Genomic DNA, 19,341 nt, shown 5'->3' with positions numbered 1-19,341 from the left:
TTAAAGATGTTTAAACTTACTATGACAGACAGACTCCCAGATCCTAGGAGTGATGTCCAAGGTCTCCAAGAAGATAATCAGCAGGACAACAACTGCACCTGGATTGTGGTAATGCTAACCACCGGTAAGACTGTCCCAATGCCTTGCTTCCAGGCAAGGTCCAGCCCAAACTGTGGACAAGCAGGACCCTGGAGAGCTGTTTGCCCCACTTTGCCTAGACAAAGTAGTGTCAGTTCCTCCCATGTTTCTCAGAAATGTCTCTCACCTTCCGGGCCTGGAAGCTAAAGACTGGGGAGCCTGGGATGACTGGGTAACAGACTATGGACTAGTCTCTGTTGCTGACTGCTTTTCTGTGTCCTCTCACCTACTGGTCCTGCAGCTTCTTGGACCCAAATAAACACACACAGGCTTATATTATTTTTAAACTGTGGTCATGGCAGGCTTCTTGCTAGCTAGCTCTTCTATCTTAAATTAACCCATTTCTATTCATCTATAAGTTGCCATGTGGCCATGGCTTACTGCTCTCCTGGCATGTTGTTCCTTTGGTGGCAGCTTGCATCTGCTCTGCCACTGCTTTCTCTTCCAGTCTATCTGTTTGGATTTTTCACCTGCCTCTAAGCTGCCTTGCCATAGGCCAAATGGCTTTATTTATCAACCGATCAGAGCAACATATATTCACAGCATACAGAAAGACATCCCATAGCAAGTCTCTATCATTTTAATTGATACGTAGGCCATTTGACTATATTCCTGCTATAGTTTATCCTTCTCAGAACTCTGACATTGGTGGCTAGGCTAATTGTAGCTTTGTCAGCTAGGCAACAGCAGACAACAGCTCCTTTCCCCAAGGCTGCAGCCACCTTGTTAGTTCATTATTCAGTTCACTAATTAGTTGAAGCTACTAAGTCTTTTGTTAAGAAAAGGCACACAGGTTTACCTTGCTCACCAGCTTCATATTAAGAAATAATAGGTTTTAGGTATAACTTTCCACTAAAGAAATATGCTTTACAATGATTGTTCTCAATAAGAACTACTCATGTCTCTGGAAAATGATTAGATTAAGAGAGAGAGAGAGAGAGAGAGAGAGAGAGAGAGAGAGAGAGAGAGAGAGATTCAAAGTCCATGTAAGGTCTGAGGAGGTAAAATCTTAAATAAGTTCTAAGCATCTCAGAAAATGATATATAAATATATCATTTTAAGATATGTAAATACAAGCTATAAATATATATTGCTACACTGAGATTTCAAGGGTTCAAAGTTTTAACATTGATAAATGGAGTTCTGATAAACTGGTAGACCATTGACTGCTTACTACTTAGTCACAAGCTCAAGATTTTAAATTTCTTTTTGTTGTCTTCTAAGTATAGACTTAAAGGTGCTTTTCATCAAGCTAAAATCATCTCTGTCCAATCTATATACCTGGCTCTTGGACAAGGGAAAAAATCGTTATGCTTTAAACCTAAAGCCATATCTTTTGTTTTGTTTTGTTTTGTTTTGTTTTGTTTTGTTTTTCAAGACAGGGTTTCTCTGTATAGCTTTGCTCCTTTCCTGGAACTCACTTGGTAGCCCAGGCTGGCCTCGAACTCACAGAGATCCACCTGACCCTGCCTCCCGAGTGCTGGGATTAAAGGCATGCGCCACCAACACCTGGCTCCAAAGCCATATCTTTTGCTATGATTCCAAGGTAGAAATCTGTTTTGGCTGTTTTACACATACCCATTAGCTACTTTTTCTACACTATGGATGTCAGTACAGTGGTAATGCTAATATCTCTAGAAACTTTGTAAACTAAAAATGTCTTTTGTAAATTAAAAATTCATGTAAGCTTTAGGGAGTTAAAAAGGTCATAAGGCTTGGATCCACCTGTCACAGGTCAAATGGATTCCAGATAAGTACAGCCTAAATTTCTTTACCTGTCTATTCCTGAAAATGGAATCTCTCCACTGCTCTTAGAATTCCTCTGTCCCTCAATAACTAGGACTGTATTTAGAACTGAAAGTTCCAAATGTAAGACTCCCTTTTAAGTTCCTAAATTTTAACTTCTGTCCCTAGTCTTTGTCTCAGCAGATTTCCACTTGGCTGACAGACACCATTCAGGGATCACCTGCAGACTGCAAACTGTTGAGCTCTGGACTTGCTGAAAGATGATGTGCTTGTTCCCTGTCTATTCAGCTGGATTAGCTAACCAGATGCTTCTGATAATTGCCCCATTGCCCAATCTTTGACTAGCCTTTTAGTCTTCCTGGGTCCTGACAACTGACACCCCAGTTTCAGCTGAAAGTATTTACAGAAGAGAGTACATCATCCCTTGACCCACTTAACAGGCTGAAATACTAAGTCAGAAGAAAACCTGGACATAGGTGATGAAATGGTTACCTATAATGCCAATTAGCATACCAGGAAAAGTGGGCTCTGTGGGATGCTCTATCTCTATGCTATGAATATGTGTTGCTCTCACTGGTTGCTTAAAAAACTGTTTGGCCAATAGCCAGGCAGAATAAGTTTAGGCAGTACAATCAAACTGGAGATGAGGAATGGCAGAGTCAGGGTAGATGCCAGCCAGCCACCAAAGAAGCAAGATGTATAAAAAATGAGGTAACAAGCCATGAGCCACATGACAAAGCATATATAAGAAAAATGGATTAATTTAAATATAAGAGCTAACTAGTAATAAGCCTGAGCCATCAGCCAGACATTTATAATTAATATAAGCATCTGAGTGGTAATTTGGGAAGTGACTTCTGGATATAATCAGACTTACAGGACAGAAAGCTCCACCTCCATTTACATATGACATCCCAACATGTGGCCAAAATTTCCACATAAAACCTGACAAAGCTAATAAAGGATTCTACACATAAAAGAATAGAGTCAATCACAGCTTCTTGGTAGCTGCATTTTCTCTGGTGGGCTCTGTTTGCTGCTGGTGAGCAGAGGCATGGTTCCTTTAAAAGACAGCTTCCTGGCTCAGTGTTAGTGGCAAAAACAGGTGGCTCTTTCAAGAGAACCTACTACCAACCCCTTACATGGTATTTATGAGTAGCATAGTAGAGTGGCACACTACTTGGTGGTGACATGGACCCAGAAACTTCCCAGAGTTGGAGACATAAACATGGCTCCCAGAGTTGGTGGCAAGCGTGCCTCTGCCATAAGACTAGCCTTCCCCAAGGGGGAAGAGCCAGCACCAGCACACCATAATCTAAGTTTCACAGCAATTTTTTGCTCATGCAGACAGAAAAGGTTACAGATACACAGTAAAGACAGATTCAGATGGATATGGGTCACACTGTGTTTAAAAATATACATAAGCTTGGGAGGGAAAGGAAAAAGGATAGAAAAAGTCCTTATAAATATAGAGTAATAAAAAATATAATAAGCCACATAAAGATGGAAAATACACAGAGAGTCTGGATTATGTATGCTGTTGTGTTTTCTTCAGACTTTTTTTTACTGTTAATGAGCTAACTGCTGAGAGACATTTGATTGTGGGTACTTCTAGGTTAAACCAACCTATATATTTTTAAAATATCTTGCCTTCAAAATTTGAGTCTGGGGATGTGTTGCTTTGGGAAGGAGGTTCTACTTTTGTTTCCACAGAAGGTAAGAGTCTGTGGATTTATTCTGGGTTAGTAAATATCATGATTGATTGAGGAAGACCCCTTGAAAATCCTGACTACAGACATGGAAGAAGAAACCTAAAGTAACTACAAGACAAGTGACATATATTTTATCTGCTCAAATACAAAACAAAAACTCATCTTTGGCTGGCTTGTGTACAACACACAGTTTATATTTATATTAATACAGATATATATGTTACCTTTAAAAGTTTATATCTTTTCAGAACAAGGGGACCAGACATCAATAAAAATGGATGGCCCAGATGATCTAATATCAGGTTTCAATACACTTCTGTTGAGTTTCCTTGGAGTTCTGCATTCAAAACAGCTTCAAGGCTGCTGGCTTAGATGGACCAGCCACACAAAATACCTCAGTCAGGGACTTGACCATAATTCTAAATTTTCTCAGGGTCCCCATAAGATTACCAGTGACCCAATCAGCAGGAAGTAATCTAGAGAACTACACCCAAATCTCCAAAATATTGTTTATGAATGTTTTATTTCACTTAAAGGAGTTGGTTATAAATTGTTAATGGTCATAATCAATCTCTTTCTAAATAAGAAAGGGGGATATGGTATAGAAATGATGGGGAAGAGAGTAGATTATTATGAAAAAAGGGTAGATTATTGAATTGATTTAATCTAAAAAGCTGTTAATCTCAAAATATTTTACATTGGTATAGATTTTAGTTTATTGATACAAATTTAAAGTCAATTTTGTTATACTGTATATATATATATTTCTACTCTTGTTTAAGGTATTGTGTTTATACAGCTCATTTAAAAATGTAATGTATAATTTAAAAATACAGATTAATAGTCATCTATAATAATCAAACTTATAGTCATGTTAAGTATGTTTTCAAAGTCATACAGAGATATATTTCAGATAGATAGGCAATCTTCAAATACTTCAGAGACCTCTAGAATATGGCATTTAAAATGTTTTAAGAACTTATAGACTTTTTTCAATAGTGAGACACGTCTGCTCCTGGCAGCACCAATTACTTCAAAGAGGATGATGGACATCAAAGAAACTCCATATGGAGTTTGTTTTCTTTAGAGCAAATGCTAGCCATTTGGGCAAGAAACTGCTCTTGCCTGAACTGCTTGATAGTATGCTGTATAAATTGGACATGCAGGACCCACAAGAGAATGACCACTAAATTTTGCCAAAACAAGACAGGATGGTCCTTCAGATTCCTGCTTCACAGAAGAAATTGCCAGACATTCTGCAGAACACAGAAGAAAGTGACTGATGAACTCCTCCAATATAGACTGGACAGTACTTCAAATTTCCTGCTTCACTGAAAAGCCTGCCAGATACTCTAGGCCTGTAGGCTGAAGATGGATGCCCCAACATTACAGAAGAACTTTGGGTGACTGTCCAGGCAGCCAGATGTCTCTGTCATTTATGGAGTTTTGGAAGTTGCTTGAAATGTACTTCCTGTTTACTCAGGTAATATTATATCCTTCTGGGGTCTTAGATGGAGCTGAAGACTAGATAGTTATAATTATAATTTTCCTTAGTTATAATAAAAGATAAATTAGATATAAAACTTTAGACTCACAAAGATAGGATAGATGATAGAGCATTTTCTTTAATTTTGCCAAATATAAATAGACTGGATATTGTAACTGATTCTTACTTGATACTTGTTTTTGTTGTATATAATTTTACTATGTTAAAGTTAAAAACCTTCCTTTTTGATTAGACAGAAAGGGGGAAATGCTGTGGGATGCTGTATACTGTGAATATGTGTTCTTCTTATTGGTTGATAATAAAGGTTGATTTGGCCTATAGTCAGGCAGAATAAGGCTGGGCAGGAAAGCCAAATGGAGAGATATAGGAGATGGGTGGAGTTGGGACAGATGCCAGCCAATTGCCAAGGAAGCAAAACATGTAAAAAAAAAAAAAATAATAAGGTAACAAGCAACAAACCACAAACCACATGGCAAAGCATAGATAAGAAACATGGGTTAATTTAAATGTAAGAGCTAGCTAATGTAAGCCTGAGCCATCACCAAACATTTATAATTAATATAAGCTTCTGTGTGTTTGTTTGGGACTGGGCAATCAGGACAGAAAGGCTCCACCTCTGGTTACAGGGCTCAGATTTATCAACAGGTAGATTCATTAACTAAAACAGTTCTACAATATGATAGGACACTTGGCCTACTTTATGCAGAATAAGGAGACATTATCCATCACAGGACCTTTGGCCTTCCTGCTTCTGCTAATTATTGTTTGCTCTTACATCATTGGTAAAATAACTAAATGATAATTCCTATCTAGGTATATAAGCTGATGGTTACTAGATCCAAATATAAACAAGTACTCATTATAAAGTCAAAGATTTGATCCAGGATACAATTCTAGGGGGGGAACCCTAAGTAAGACCCTAAGTTAACCTTTAAATCTCACTTGTCCAAAGACCAGGTGACTTTCAGAGATGCTGGGAGTTGTAGTTCTGGGAAAATAACAACAAAGCCACATGGGAAAGTACAGTGGCCATATGAGTTTTCCTTAAATAGCTCTGTAACATGTGCTTCAGAACCACTCAGCTGGGAGATTCCAGGGAATGGTCCTGACCAAAGTCCATCTTGGTTAGTATTTAATATTAAATAAAGCTTGCTTCAAATTTGGCTCAACATGGTGGAACTGTTTTTTCTCTGGTGAATCAAAGGATTAACACAAGCTGCACTGAAAAGCAGGGAGACAGAGCAGTGGATTTAGAGGCCCATAGCTCGCTAGGAGAGGCCCAGGAGTGGAAGCCACAGCTGGGGTCAGAAGGGGAAGGGATATTTAAATAGGTGTGTTGGTGGACACTGGTGCTGGTGAATTTAAGTGGGGAGTCTGGAGGGAGGAAAGAGTGATCCCAGATACAGTACAGGACACACTTGGATACCAGATTCTCAGCACAAAGGAGATTTTATTATTTGGAGGGACAAGTGGGGACTGCCTCTAGATTGAGCAGAGACAGCAATGGCAACTGGCACATGGCTGTTTTTAAGGGCTCAAGAGTGGAAAAGGAGAAAAAGGGTGTCACTCCCCCATTATTGGGGCGGCTGTCTCCAATTGGCTAGGAGGAGAACAAGGAGATGAGGTACAGGCTTTTCATCTTGTAGCCAGATGCCATTTTATGAGGTAACATGTTCTTGGTCACTGGATTGGTGGGTTTGAGAGAGTGTATCAGGACCAACATTTGGTAGAAATGACAGTGGTAGATGGTTAATGGTGATAGTATACCATTATCTCATTTCAGTCAACAAGCTGGATGATGATAAGGTAGATGACGTCAATGCAAGGACCAATGAGGTAAACAGCCTTAAGAAATAACCTGGCTCTCTAGGGCCCATGATAGGTGATTAGGTTGATGGACCACTAGGTTCAACATGAAGATGCCTAGAGGAATACTGGCCTGTGGGAAAGGCCCAATCAGTTTTATAATCTCCAACTGGCTTCCTGTCAGGCCCTGTTGTGGATCTGTTGGTGGTGATGGTGGTGTTGCTGGTAGCAATGGTGATGATGAGGGAAAGAATGTGGCTGTGGTTGTGGCTGTGGCTGTGACTGTGACTGTCAAAGCCACAAAAAATGGGCCACAGAAACTCAGAGAGACCCACACCACTTTTCTAGAGCCAGGGAACTAGGCCCAGGCTTCCAAACAGATGAGGAAAGAATGCACCACATAGTTAACGATACTGCTAAGGTCTCAGAAGAACACAGAAAGTAGAATTTTATGCACGGTACATTTAAGATTGTTGTGAAAACCCACCAGCAATAGTGGATTTGTGAAGACGTTTCCAGCATCCGCCTTCCCTCCTTCTGTGGATACTCCCAATTCATGGCATCCTGAGCCATTTCCTTCTGGCTGTGGTGGCTTGGCTCCAGTTGCTGCTAATATTGGCGCCTGTTTCCATAAGGTGCCTCTCCCTGCATAGTTCATAGCTCTTCAGTCTGTAGTTCCCCACAGTCAAGAAATCCAACTGTCTCAGCCAAGGGGATTACGGGAAGATCTGATGAGGGAAGAAGACACTCTATGCTGGCTCCTTAGGCACTTGCCTCAGGAATAAGCAAACACATCCGGCTCCTCTTAGTTGTCCCAGTCACAGACTTCAACAGCCCTCAGTATCTTACAGAAAGCCAATCTGAGACTGCGAGACCTGTGGGGAGTGTCCACAGAAGGAGAGAAACCTCTCAGAAGCTCAATGCCTTTCTGGGAAATCTTTCCATTGGACCATATGTTTCCTGTGGTGGTTTGAAAGAAAATGGCTCCCAAAGGAAGTGGCACTATGAGAGGTGTGGCTTGTTGGAGTGGGTATGGCCTTGTTGGAGGAAGTGTGTCACTGTGGAGGTGGGCTTTGAGGTCTCATATATGCTCAAGCTTCATTCAGTATGATACACAGTCCACTTCTTGTTGCCTTTGGATCAAGATGTAGCCAGCCACCATGTCTGCCTGCATGCTGCCATGCTCCCTGCCGTGATAATGGACTGAACCTCTGACCTCTAAGCCGCCACCCCAATTAAATGCTTTCCTTGATAAGAGTTGCTATGGTCATTGTGTCTCTTCACAGCAACAGAAACCCTAACTAAGACAATTCCTATGAACCAAGCTCAGCCCTCCTGAGCCCCTCGGAGCCAGGCTATCTTACCCACAGGATGCAGCTGAAAGGAACAGTATGGCTTTCATTCCAGGGCTGAGGGCTGGGATATGTGACAACCTTCTCCTCACTGCCCTTGCAGGCCTTGCCTCATGAGACTACCCTGCAAAGGGCTGGAGTTCCTGAGAGGAACACTGCCCCATCCTTCAAGGCCAGGCCACACTACCTCAAGAAGCCTCACTGACCTGCCCGAGTACCATCTACCTCTTAGGCTGAGACATACACAGCCAGTTCTGTCATTTGGACTGTAACAGGAAGCCAGCCAGCCATGAATGCAGGAGGCTGTACTCAAGGCCCTCCCACCACCCAACTTCCTGCGCTGGGCTGCTCGTACACCAGGGATCAGCCCCAGCTCTGCCTAGAGGACTTTTATTTGGTATTAGCCTTTGTCTAAAGGTTTGGGATGGAGGCTACATTGATAAATGGAACATTTTGTATGTTCAGCACAGATTGAATCAACAGTAAGAACAAGTGAGCTCTACGTCCCCATTCTCAGAGTCCACCCCACTAGGCTCTCCAGCTACTCTCAGGGAAAAGTTTGAGAGTACTGTCTGCCATACCATCACACTGAATCCAAGAAAGAACCCAGATGACTAGTGCCGCCACCCCTCTAATAAAGACACTTTTCATGGTCACGGGCTTTGACCAAGATCTCAGAGTCCCAGGGAGAGGAAGAGAAGTCATGATCCACGTCCTCTCCTCTCAGGCCTTAGGCTGGCCTCCAGCAAAGCTGGCTGTCATCACTCCCAGCCATGACTGAGGCCTGAGCCAGAATGGGAGCTGGCCAGCTCACAAGGCAAGACATTTGCAATCATCAGGCTATGGCTGGGCCATAGCTAGGAGGCATTAAGCCCTCCACTTCCATAAAGTGTCCCAAACTATCCCGAATAAAAATGATTAGTGACAACAAATCTTTTCACACTGTTATGTAAAGTGGGAATCAAGCTTCTTTAGAATGCTTGGCTATTTTTGTAAGTCTGTGGACTCCAAAGAACAGAGTGCTCTCTGCAAACCAGCACAACAGATCTCTGGGTGCCCTCTACCCACAATGCCGCCCAGACGTTCTGACGCTGACATGGGTCAGTTGACTCATTTTTCAACCCCAGAGCACTGTGTACTTCTCTCAGTGATGTTTATTACTTGTAATCAATTTGCCCCGTACCATGAACAAATGACAGTACAGAGTGTAAACTGCAAATAGCCTTATTCCGGTTTCCAGATGCAATCTCCAGCAGGCTCTCTGGCTTCCTGATCATTCTTTTTTTTTTTTTTTTTTTTTTTTTTTTTTTTTTTTTTTTTTTTTGGTTTTTCCAGACAGGTTTTCTCTATGAAGCTTTGCGCCTTTCCTGGATCTGGCTCGGTAGACCAGGCTGGCCACGAACTCACAAAGATCCACCTGACTCTGCCTCCCGAGTGCTGGGACTAAAGGCGTGCGCCACCACTGCCTGGCTGATCATTCTTGAATAATAATCATTATCCACTTCTCCAATCACTTCCAGTTTTAAGAGTTTTATAAAAGAGACAAGCAACCCAGTGCAATCCCCAGAACTCTACACTCTGTGAGCAGTGGCATCTTCTCCCTCGATGCCCCACCCCACCCCACCCCACCCCACCATCAGCTTCTCCCTCAAGGGTTGTCATGTCGTGTCATGTCATCTCTGTGCCTCAGTTTCCCAATCAGCAAAACAGAAAGGAAACCTGCCATGCGCACTGTTTATCTTACCAGTTCTTCCACATGAATGTTAGATCTCCCATGCCAAGTCCGTGCTGTAACTGCACAGCCTGCGCTAGCAAACTTAGGAAGGAGTGACGTGTTTATGATCTTGGATCTCTGCATCAGAAACACAGTCAACATCACCGTGTAATCAGAGCTGTTTTCAGTTTGCTGTTTCCATGCATGTGTCACACATTTGTTGATCTGTTTATTCCTTATTTGTATCCGTTGTTTTAAAGGCTATTTTTACTCAATTCTTCTAAAAATGGTTACTCTGTTTATTACTAGCTTTAGGAAAGTAAGACACTTAGGTAAATTCTCTTTACCAGGTCTCTTGGTTTAGTAGTTTAAATTTATTCTAATAGGTGGTTGGCTATCTTCCACTTTCCTGCAAATCACACCCACTCCCATTATTTCTTGTCCATGTCTCACTGTCAGGTTGAATGTGCTGGCTAGTTTTATGTCAACTTGACATAAGCTAGAGTCATTTGGGAAAAGGAAACTGAGAAAACGCCCCCACCAGACTAGCCTATGAGCAAGCCTGTGGGGCATCTTCCTGACAGATGATTGATGTGGGAGGGACCAACTCATTACAGGCGGTGACATTCCTGGGAAAAGCTATAATAAATCAGGCTGAACACACCTTAGGTAGCAAGCCAGTGAGCAGCACTCCCCCACAGCCTCTGCTTCAGTTCCTGCCTCCAGGTTCCTGCTTGAGTTCCTGCTGTGACGTCCCCTAGTGATGGAGTGCGACTGGAGAGTTGTGAGAATAAACCTTTTCTTGACTCAGTTGCTTTTGGTCATGTTTTATCACAGCAATAATCGAAAGCCTAAGCCAGTGAGCAGCAGAAATGGGGCCCTGCATCCATGCCATATCCTGATGCTATAACCACATATGTTGAATGCCTCCCGCCCAGCTCTGTATGTGGTGTGTCCATGTGCGTGAGCATGCACATGGGGGTAGGAGGAGCTCGAATATTCTCTCTCACTCTCCACCTATTCTCTTAAGACAGCGTCTCCCACTGAACTGGAGTTCAGCTAGTGGCCAGAGAACCCCCAGTGATCTTCCCTTCTCTGCCCCCCATGGCACTGAGGTTGTAGGCAGGTGCGTGGCCATGCTCAGCTATTACATGGGTGCTGGGATCTGAACTCAGGTCTCCATGCTTATAGAAGTGCTCTTACCCACAGAGCCACCTCTCCAACTACTGCAGGTGATGTTGCAGAAGTTAAGTGTTTTCTGGTTTGAGTCCTTTAAGAACTCTTTTGTGAAGAGGTACTGAGTTATCCAATGCTGTCTTTAGGGTTTACCAAGGCAACGTTATTTTTTCCATTAATCTGAAAACATGGCATTAACAAATAAATGCTCTTGTGTTGACCAACATAACTCTTCTCATTTGATTGTGTTCATGTTCCCGGAGAGTCAGATTTGGGTTACACTGTTCTTACCTATCATGTTCCTACTTCTGTTTTTGCTGGCTTCCACCCAAATCTTACTGTTCTTTTCTTCCACTTTCATCAGGCTAAGCTACTTTTTTCTATAGTTTTCAAATGGATGGGCTTAGGTTTTTAGTTTTAGATTTTTTAACATATGCATTCAACACTATACATTCTCCTCTGAGCACTACCTTACCAAATCTCAAAAGTCAGTAATTCATTATTTTGTACATATTTGATATGTTTGAGTGTATGAATTAAACTTTCCAGTTGATCAAATTCTGTATCTGAACTAAAAACTTTACTAGAATTGTTACTGGTGGGGTAGAAAGATGGCTCAGTGAGTAAAGAAAAAAGAAGAAAAAGCAGAGGGAGAAGGGGGTGGCTGTGAGTTTATGAAAAGACAAAATATAACTGACTTTTCATCTCTGACAAAGCACGCAACAGAAGAATGACTTCATTTAGCTCACAGTTTCTGAAATTTCAGCCCATGCTGGGCTAGTTCCTTTGCTGTGATCCTGGGGCACAGCTAAACACCCTGTCAGGGAGCATCCTGAAGAGAAAAGCAGCTCATTTCATGGCAGATGGGAAGAGGGCATTAGGGACAAGATACAGTCCCCAAGGACATGTGCGGTGATCTACCTCTTCCAGTTAGACACCAACCACTTCCTGAAGTTCCTGAACCTTCCCAAGTAGCATCACCAGCTGGGGAAAAAACCTTCAATACACGAACCTTTTAGGGAAGACATTCCACATCCTAACCATAGCAGCAGAACTTTTGGGGGAGACATTCCACATCCTAACCACAGCAGAACTTTTGGGGGAGACATTCCACATCCTAACCACAGCAGTAGTAAACCTGTGCAAGGATGCTGAGGGCCATGTGAAGTGTGAGGTCTTCATTCGAAAGACAAACTCACAGCTGAGTTCTATAATTCCCAGAAATATTCCGAGTGGTTTGCTCTTTTCCCTTGAACTTCCATTTTCCCCCACTTTTGTGTTTCGTTTGTTTTGGTGAGACAAGAAATGTCCATGTAGCACAGTTGTGGGAGTCCAGAAATGTGTAAGTGTGCCTGGCTTTCCAGGGAAGGTGCAGACACCAAGCATGTGGCCTAAAATGACCTGAAGAATCTGACCTGGCAGGACCAGGAAGGGATCTGATTGGTGGAATCGATTAAACACATGAAAACAGCCTTCGTCGATCTAAATGACAGGTGGGGCAGGACTGATGGAGGGGGCTGGTGTCTTAGTTTCTTTTGCTGCCGTCCTAACACTTGACAAAAGCAGCTTGTGGGGCTACCAGAAGGCTCAAGTCTGATGACGTGAGCTCCATCAGCTGGTCCCACGTGGTAGAAGGGGAGACCCGATTCCCACAAGTTATCTCCTGACCTCCACACATGTGCTGTGGCTTGGCATGGATGCACACCCCACCACATATAAAATAAAACAAATAAAACTGTGAAGAAATGTAAAGCAACTTGAAGGAGAAAGGGTTTATTCTAGCTCATGGTGAAAAGGATGGCCTGGAAGCAGAGAAGGATGAATGCATGTTGCTGCTACGCTCCTTTCCTCCATTTATGTACAGTTCAGGATCCCATCCGAGGAATGGTGTCATCTGCATTGGGCAAATCTTTCCATCTTAATGAACACAATCAAGATAATCTCCCACAGGCATACCCAGAGGGCTTCCTCCCAGGTGACATTAATAATCAACAGTAACTGTCACACCTCTAAGCAGCAGAAGCCACCCATCATCCTGTATAAGAGGCACGGCCACTATAGGGTATTCTCTACACTGACTCCACCCCTTTAGGAACAAAAAGGACATTGAGTGACCTGGGGAAGTTAGAACGATGAAGGGTCCTCACTGTCATTCCCTACTTCCAAGACTTACAGGAGAGTTCACTTAGGACCATACACAACTGGCAGTTTATTCTAAAGCCTCTGACCTGAAGCCCCAGCTTCTAGAAGTTTCAGAGCTGGGAAAGTACACCGACAGCAGGGCTTAGGAGAGCCAGGGTCATCAGAAGCTGGCTCTCCACCAGGCAAAGGAGCAAAAGGTAAAACACTTCATCTTCATCCTGGGTTCTGGGTGGGCAAGAAAAAGTGCCTCGAGGAATGAATGATCCCAGGCTGGTAACGGCATGGGGTTCAACTGTCGCAATCACACAGCCATGGTCTAGTTGAGCTATCGGTTGACCAGTTAATATTAGAAGCAGCCAGTGAGATAAATTACAAGGAGGAGTCAACACAGCAAACAAGACATGTCTTGATGGCTTTTGACAGACAAGGAACAGGGTCAGAGAAGCCACACGAAAAAGGAAGCCACCATGAATAGACAGTAAAAGCATACACAGCTTCCAAGAACTTCAAAGATGGTAATAACATAGTTTTTTTAAGAAAAAAAGAAAAGAAATGATAATAGAAAGCCAGGGGTAGTGGTGTACAATCTGTTCTCAAAAACCAAACATTCAAATAATGACAAGAAAAAAGGAAATTTTTAAGAATTTTAAGAAATGCTACACATATTGGCGCACTTTAATCCCAGCACTAGGGAGGCAGAGGCAGGTGGATCTCTGAGTTCAAGGCCAGCCTGGTCTACAGAGTGAATTCCAGGACAGCCAGGGCTACACAGAGAAACCCTGTTTTGAAAAACACAGAAACAAAAAGCACCTAAATGCAATATGTCGAAGTGGATAAAGACAGAGCTAAAGCAGATAAGGACTTAGGTTGTTACTCTGCAAGCAGAATTAATAGAAGGAGCAGTATTTTAAAATATCCCAAAAAGACAGGGTTGCTGGAATAGGGAGCCATAGAAGCCTTCAAAACCAGCCTTTTCTTCTTATTGTTAAGACTATTGACCCAGCCATAAATTCGGAGCCTATGTTCAGCATTTGACATTTTCTCTCCAACAGGAAGGGGATCAAATGCTCACTGTAGCAAGTACACAAGGCTCCAAAAATCTACACTGTCAGTAGAACTTGAGAAAACAATTTCAAAGCCGCTCTCTAGTAACCTGTACCTGGTAAGGAAGTGCATTTGCAACTTTGTAACAGGTACTGTGTACTGACTGCACTCCAGAAGATTGTCTCAAGGAACCCAACTTCCCAGGCAGGGAGGAGACAGGCTACTTGTTGCAAAGTCATCCTATAGGGGCGGTGCCTTCCCCCAGGGCAGAGCAGCCAACAGTGTCAGCTCCTAGCTCCTGTTCCTGTGAATAAACTGATGAAGCACGAAGACACGAAGCCGAGGCTGATGGCAGGTCACAGGCCATTTCCTCAGTGGCTCACAGCCATAGGTTGCAGCCCAAACCCTGTGGTCTCAGGCCTGGATGCAGAGGTCAGGGTCATCGTATTGAAGTTTCTACTTCTACTAGAAGAGCAACTGTTGGAACTAGCTGTAGTGAAGGCTGAGTAATTATGGGCCACAGTACAAGCAGGACCATAATGTCAGGCTGTGGGAAAAGCCCCCTACCTGTAGGGTTTTCATTAAAAAAACAAAAAACAAAAAAACACCTCTAGACATGGCTCCCACTGGAGGTCAACATTGAGGTTAAGCTCATCTCTCCGTTTTTTTGTTTTGTTTTTGTTTTTGTTTTTTTTTGGGGGGTTGCTACCCTTGTCTCTGGATACCTTCCTCTAAGCCTTTTGAATATATTTAGTATTTTTTTCCTTGCCAATAAAACCTTTTAGAATAATGAATTCCATAAGTGTATTTTCTCAGTGAGAAGGAGCAGGATTACTTTTACGTAGTCAGTAAAAATGACCAACTCCAAGAAATATTTAATAAATTCTAAGCTAATGGAAATTGCAGAGGAGTGGGTGGGGTAGCCCTTGTTTCAGGAGCTTACAATAGAGAGCACACACGTACATTGTCCCCTCCTTTTCTCTCAACACACACACACACACACACACACACACACACACACACACACACACACTTTGTTCACATGGTTCTATGTATCACTGGTTGAACAAAACTATTTCCTGGAACAAATTTTTTAGAGCCTAAGTGATCATCAACACAGATAATCAAAACCTCTTGTAACCACTGCAGCACCTGGGGGTAGGGTTTGAGAAGCTTCCTGGGGCCATGGAGTCTGGGGAAGGCTCAAAGGGCCACAAGTTCCACCCACGATGACTCAGAAAGAACTATAAAGCAGTAAGGGTGGTTCCCTGGTGGTCCTGTGGAGGGTATACGAGGGACTAAGTTCAATGCTGGGGTTGAAGGATGCCAGATGGTCCTTCAGAGGTGCTGAGCACAGAAAAGGCTGCTGAGAGGCAGGTGCTCAAGACTGAAATAGGAACCATAGGAATTCAGAAATCCTGAGAACAGCTAAGTGTGGAAGGAAGGCATTTCAAGCAGAATGATGTGTTGACAAATGTCACTGAGACAGTGTCACTGAATCTGGCACCTGTGGAGTCTGGGGCTTACAGAGGGAGCCACCACCCCAGGAAGTAAAGACAATGAGTGGAGTGAAGGGGAGTCACCAAGAAGTGGCAACTCAACATGTACCCACAGGATCGTGGGAAAGGGTGATAGAAGGTGAGAAAGTCATTGGCAGGAAAAAACACAGAGAACAAGATGGGGGGGGGGGCGTCCAGGAAGTACACAGGAGGCAAATATGAAGCTCTTCTGATACAGGAGGTATCTTAGGAACACTCTGGCAAGAGAGGAGCTGTTGACTAGAGCAGAGTTCAAGGGAAGCTGGGAAGACACTAGAGACGAGGAGGACGGTGACATAGCTGGGGTGCCAACTGGACAGCGCCCGCGAGGTCAAGAGGGCCTCGAGCGTGGCCGGCTGCTTAGCAAACACACCCAGTTACCATCAGGCTCAGTCTGTCACATAATCTAAATGTGAAATGTCCCTCAAGTGGCACTTATGTTATAAGATATAAATAACGGGGTTGGGTAGGAATATGGGCAACTTGATGGTAGCCAGACTGAAAACAGAGACTTTGAGAGGCTAAGGATCCAGGAGAATCTTGAGAGGTAGGTTTTACAGAACAAAAGCTTTGCCTAGACTACAGTAGGTATGGAACAGCACCACACAGATGAGATTACATGTGAAGGCGCAAGGGGTGTGTGTGTGTGTGTGTGTGTGTGTGTGTGTGTGTGTGTGTGTGTAAGAACTGATTCAATGTGACAAGCAGAAAAGAAACCACATGTGAAGTAAAGGGTCAGGGACCAGATGATGCTACAGTTTGGGCCACTGTCCTCACAAAGGTCCATATGTTAAAGCTTGGTCTCCAGTCAAGGCATTATTGTGAAGTGGTAGATCCTTTAAGAAGTGAGACCTATTTGGAGGCCTTCCAGCCAAAAAGGGTTATGTCTTTAAAATGAATGCTGGGACCCTGGCATTTCCTTTCTCTCTGGTTTCTGGCTGCCTTCAAGGAGCCATTTAGCCCACCATATGCAACCCGCCATGCCATCAACCGCCATGCCATCAACCCGCCATGCCGTACTGCCTTGCTATCAACCTGCCATCCATACTGCCTTGCCACAAGCTCAAAAGCAAGATGTGAACTGAAACCTCCACAAACTGGAAGTGAACATAAGCTCTCCTCTTTCCCTCAGTCACCTCAGGTATTGTGTGAGAGCAAGCTAACAGATAGTAGAGGGCGCTGTGTACTAGGATACCATGACCATGCTGTGACTGTTCCATCCCAGTCCCTCCACCTCCCAAACTATGGCTGCAGGGGTCTTATCTTCCAGAACTAAGACACTTTGGGCTCAAACCCAGATTCTACTTTAGCCACAAACCACCAACTCTCTACTCTCTGCCTTACTCCCATATTTACTCTGGAAACTCTTAGGCTCACGGTACTCAGATCTTCAGTGTCTTGGTCCAGATACTTTGCTTAACTTGAGAGCATGACCAGGTAATTCCTTTTAGCCACCAGCCTAAACTCTGGAGTGCTGCTAGCCTCATAGCTGTTCAGAAAACCCCATTCTTCATTAACTCTTCCATGAAACCTTCTCTTCTTTGGTAGACTGCTATTTCCAAACCCATCTTCTCCCAGCCAGCTGCCTAGTTGAGACTCTTTCTAGATGATGCCCTTGCAGCAAGTCTTTCTAGATGATGCCCTTGCAGCTCAAGTCTTTCCCAACGGATGTCAGCAGAAATGGTACAGGTAGCTTACTTATTACTTATAAGAAAATTACTTTTTACTTCTGCGTGTACCCTCTTCCGGGAGCTGCAGTGATATGGTCACAAGCCAGCACTGGCCATGCAGGCATATTAAAATGCCCTGTAATATGGAAGGATGGGATGGGAGGGGCCTGAGATGGGTCCTTAAGACACTCTTCTCTTTGGACTACAATGTAGGAAGCAAACATTTATGCTGTGGGATGGTCTTTCTGAATGCTGTGAATATGTGTTGCTATGACTGGTTAATAACGAAGCTGCTCTGGCCTATGGCGAGTCAGGTTATAGCCAGGCAGGAAATCCAAGACAGAGACAAGAAGAAAGGCGGTGGTGGGAGAGGCGCCGGCCGCTGCCCAAGGAACAACATGCCAGCAAACTGGTAATGCCACAGCCATGTGGCAAAACACAGATTAATAGAAATGGGTTAATTTAAGATGATCGAGCTAGCTAGCAAGAAACTTAAGCCATTGGTCATACAGTTTGGAATTAATATAAGCCTATGGTTTACATGTTGAGAACAGCAGGCAGGGTCTCCTAAGATGTCCTGCTACCTTGCAAATCTTTCCTCTAATCTCAAGGACATAATGTTTTGGCCAGACTCCCTGGATTAAAACACAGCACTACTCGTGCAACTGAGCTCAACCCAGGCCTGATGTACAGTGGCAAGAGCTGCCTGTCACTAACACCAATAAAACAGTGACTGTAACACGCTCTGATGTGAGCCCTTTGTGAGTTTCTATTACCTCTGACCCAAAGTCTGAACTTCTTGATGTTAGACCCTCATGGCACATCTGCCCACTTATCTCCCAACCTTCTCTCCATGGCAACCTCATTTTTGACAAATAATAGCATGCTGTCCATGGGTCCAGAAAATCAAATACATGAATCTGGACTCATCTGACAAGCATTTATTAAAATAACTACTAATGGAGTATAGGTCAGTGTCCTATCAAATTAATTTCCCTTCCTGGAAAAGCACACTCACCTCCTTTAATACACCAACACAAGAAACAGCCTGTTGTACATCTTATGTTTGCAAGCAATAGTGAGTTCCATTTCCTTCACTTATAAAATAAGGGAGTTAGGTTATCAGGTTCCCATATCTAAAACACAACACTATGCTGGGGCAGTGATGGGAAAATCCAGTATTTATATCTACTTCCAGATCTTATGTTGTTTTAATGCACCTAAGGGCCACATCCTGTGGAAAGAGAACAGAGTTCCTTCAAGAAGGACATGCAGAGCATGAGCCCGAGGGTGGGGCCAACAACAAAGGGTGTCTAAAGCGTGCAGAGACCTGAAGGGTCAGGGAAGGTGGAATGGGGAGCTTCCCACCAAGCCCAGCAGGGACGGCCAGGCTGTCTCTTCCATTTCCTGCCTTCCCAGAAGTGCTGAGGATCCTATGGGAGCACTTACCACAAAACAAGGATCTGTTTAGGTGACCAAATGGCTGTCAGGTCAAATACACCACCCTCTCCTTCAGCTAAGGCATGTGTGAGTCTTGAGGGAAAGAGAGGAGCAAGGGCCAGAGGGACACTCCTAGAGATTCCAACACAAAATTCAGTCCCACATACCGTGCACCGCACTTCCTGACCTGGTCAGGCCAAAGCCATTCTGGCTCCAGACAAGTTGGAACCGAAGGATCTTTACTCATAATAGTAACTCTGGTGTTTCTTTGAAGCCAGAAACCGTGACCACTGCCCCCTTGAGCCCGCCAATCTCTGAAGACAAATCCTAAAGTGCTCTTTAGATACATTACTTCT

The sequence above is a fragment of the Peromyscus leucopus genome, chromosome 7, assembly GCF_004664715.2.
Source record: "Peromyscus leucopus breed LL Stock chromosome 7, UCI_PerLeu_2.1, whole genome shotgun sequence".
In the NCBI taxonomy this organism is placed as follows: Eukaryota; Metazoa; Chordata; class Mammalia; order Rodentia; family Cricetidae; genus Peromyscus; species Peromyscus leucopus.
This window is presented reverse-complemented; position numbering follows the sequence as displayed.